Source organism: Pinus tabuliformis, chromosome 5_1, assembly GCF_031772625.1.
Source record: "Pinus tabuliformis cultivar Carrire ecotype Pingquan chromosome 5_1, CPIR1, whole genome shotgun sequence".
NCBI lineage: Eukaryota > Viridiplantae > Streptophyta > Pinopsida > Pinales > Pinaceae > Pinus > Pinus tabuliformis.
Window position 1 is genome coordinate 314,099,750 of NC_142305.1, and position 3,949 is coordinate 314,103,698.

Genomic DNA, 3,949 nt, shown 5'->3' on the forward strand with positions numbered 1-3,949 from the left:
CTCTGCAGGTTGATCGAGAGCTCCCTGATAAGTGCATCCTTTTCTTTGATGACAATGCTTGTGCTCTGACTATCATCATTCTCACCTAGGTCAACTAAGTCAAAATCCTGCTCTGTCTCATGGAGGTCCTCCTCCTCATGTTTGATCTCTGCCTCTGTCATCTATTCCTTGCATTTCTGTACCTCTTTTTCCGATGAAGAAGGCAAGGCCCCTCCCACAATATGTGGGGAAAACACGTGCCTATGGATTCTCTGATAAATGTGTGTAAAAATGCCCAAATCGGCCTCTTTGGGCTTGATGATCTCAACCTCTCCAATATTTTCCAGCTTTGTGATCTCATCTCTGTTAGGTGAATGGACATGCTCATGAAATAGTGATGATGGAGGTGATGATGAGGGTGACCGATCAGATGAGGATGAATGATCTATGGGCTGAGATGGAGGAATGGAGGTGGAAGGGTGAGATGATGAAGGGATACTTTGAACATTCTGAGTAGATGAATCAGTAAATATGGGATTGGCTATGAAGGTACTCCATGCAATGTTGAGCTCTTTGAGATGATGAAGGACTATGATTTTAATGAGGGAATGATGAAAGAGACTATTCATTTGATCTTTATACTCTCTTTTCTAGGCAATGTAGGCCATCTTATCAATGCTCCGGAAGAGATAATAAGGTATGTTGAGCATCTTAACCCTTGTGAAATGCATGAGTAGCTGACTATGATAGATATATAGTTTGGAAAACCTTCCTTCACAAGTAAAGTATCTAATGATTATTTTCATCATGGGAACATATCTATCCAGGAGGTAAGAGAAAGGAAACAACCTCTTTCTATCATTTCTGTATTTGGGTTTAATATAGGGCTCATAATAATGTATCTCCAAATCAGCGTATTTAAACCATTTCGCCCCAACATTTGGGATTTCAGTGGCAGCTGATATGATGGAAGTGGATACAGTGAAAGTGACACCAACAAGGGTTACCTGGCTGTCATGGAGATTGGAGATAAATAGTCTACTCAACATAGGATGATATTGGACCTTTTGTACTTTCTCACAGAATTCAAAACATCCTAGATGTTTGAAAGATGTCACAGTCATGGGAGATGCCATGAGTTCATTAGTATTTCTTGGTTCAAATCTAAGGATTCTCCCTCCTTTGTTTGACTTCATCCCCTTTCTTTCCTCTTCAATAGAACTTCTATTTTCTTCTTCTGACATGGTGTCTTGATTTGAAAACCCTAGGGAGATGAAATGATAGAAGAATGTAGGTGTAGGGAGTTATGAATGGTGTGAGGAAATTCAAGGAGATGAGGGAAAGGGTTTCTAGTTTAAGGGAAGTAACAGGGAGTGGGAATGTAAAGGGATTTTGGATAGGTAATTTTATTACAGGTTAGGGGTTTTGGGAGCCTAGGTAAATAAAACACCTAGGTTTTAGGGTTTTGGCAATAGAAAGCTTTGGGAGATAGTGAAATGATACGAGGGTTGGGAAAGGGTTTAATAGGGGTATGGGAAAGGGATAGAAGTATTAGGGTGTGAAACTAGAGGCATGGGAATGAAACTAGGGTTTTCAAGTTTGAAGAATCGAAATTTCATTCAAGAGACTTAACCATGAAGTTGTGAGATTTGAAATGAAACACAGGTATACTTCAGGGATACTTGCTGCAGGAAGGGAACAACCGAACTAAAGCTTCAGGGGCAATGACACTTTACTTTAGAGGCTGGAGAGAAACTCTGGTCAAATGTGCAATGCTCAACTGAAACATGCCATTTCACTGGTCAAACGTGTAGTGTATAATAGAAACATGCAGCGTATAACAGAAACACACCCTCCTAGTCAAACACATAGTGTGACATTGAAACGTGTAGTGTAATGCACAAAAGCGCAACAAAAACTCTATTTTGCTGGTTTCACCTGTCAAAATCAAATCTCCTTTTAGGTTGTGTGACCATGACAAGAGAAAATGAGGGGCAAATGGATGCCTTGAAGGCTTTAAATACTTGATAGCATTTGACTTTGTTGATTTAAAACCCATTTGCTAATGTTTTGCAATTGTTTTTGAAACATTACACTAATACCCTTTTACCTTGTGCTTTTGCTTTACAAATTGATCAATTGCTGGAGTAGACACTTTTTGTTTTGACATTTAATGTCTAGTTGGCATGTGGAACTAAGTTGGCAGCTTTGGGAAAAGTTACTTATTACATATAATGACATAAAATTACATAAATATAAAAAAAAATAGAAATACATCTCTGTTTTTGGAATAAAATTATAATTTGGGATGAAACTCATATTTGAAATCAAAATTAGAACTTTGCAAGCATCTTCACATGTTTTCAAATCCTCTTTAAATGAAAAAGGTATATTATTGGTGTTCACTGTCATACTTTTGCTGGCCTTATGCAGTGAAATGGTGTTTTATTGGACCTTGAAAAAATGAAATCTAGAGACGTAATGAAAAAATTGAGTGAGCAGACTTCATGGTGACTTGACTGACATAGAGACATGATGAAATAAACTTTCATAATTGATGTATGCTCAGTAAGGCATGAAGGTGGGCCAACAAGTATAAATTTTTGAGGGAGACAGAGGTTTTTGACTAGGGCTACCATCAGTGAATAAATTTTTTGAATGAGGACCTAGGTGGAATGACAAAAAATTCAAAATGGGACCCTAACATGATATAAAAGAGGAGCTTTGGTCACTAAAGGAAGTATACAAATACCGACTCTAATAGTAGGGTCCATCGAAAGTATGCAACATGGGTACTTCTTGGATGAGGAATCAAATTCTGCATGCAACGAGTGTTTCTGCTCAAAATTTGAGTAAAGCCATAGGGAGATAAGTTGAAAATAAGAGTTGAAAAACAATATTTTCTTTTTTCCTTCTAAAATTTGATGATGTAATCTAATATTATTTTATTATCTCGACTATTATTTTATAATTTCCTTAGGAGGCCCATTTTATACCTCAAAAGCCCCCTGATGGTTACCTCTGTTACTTAGACATGTATTTGTGTGAAAATTAATTGAATTGGTTTATGTTCAAGGACAAAGATTCCAAGGTGAGGTTAGCAAACACAAAAGACACTCATCGTAGTGGCCAGAAAAGGTTAAAAGAAATGATAACAAATTTTGTAAGTATATTAAATATGTTATATTTTTTTAATAAAATTTGTACTAGAAGAAAATCATTTTATCTAGTTTATCCCTATTTACTGATTGATGAGAACAAAAATATGGAAGACATCCAAATCATTTGGATAAAAAATGTTGCAATAAAAGAGATGAGTTGATTTTGTTGTGTGGATGGAGTCTGAGGTATGTAATCTTAGATGAATTTCCAATGTATCTTTGAACCATATTTTCATTTTTTTTTTCACTATTTGATATTATATCCTACCTAATTTTATGGTTAGCATTGATATGCATTGTGCTATGGAATTAATACTAACATGTAATATTTATTTATTTATTTATTTTTTTCCAGAATGTTATAGGTAATGACTGCCAAGATGATGATCTAGACTATGCTGAGCATACATCAAGAGATGATGATGATGAGGATGGTGATAGTGTTGGTGATGATGACATGGATGAGACTCATCAAGATGGTCAGGATGATGATCATGGAAATGATCATGAGGATGATCTTGGTGGAGCTAGCTAGGCATGCACATGTATTGTTTTTGATGAAGTACTATTGTGTAAAATGAAATTCCTATTTTTAGATGGATGTTTTGAATTTACCTTAAAATAATGATATCTATGAAACATTTGGATTTGGTAATCATACAATGACTTTTATTTGATTAAATATGATGATGATATTATCATTATTATATTTTTATTTGATGTATATATTGGAAATTATCACCATTATTTTGATGGAGAATTATTATGTATGATGATATTACCATCTTTGGATGTTTGTTGTGAATTTA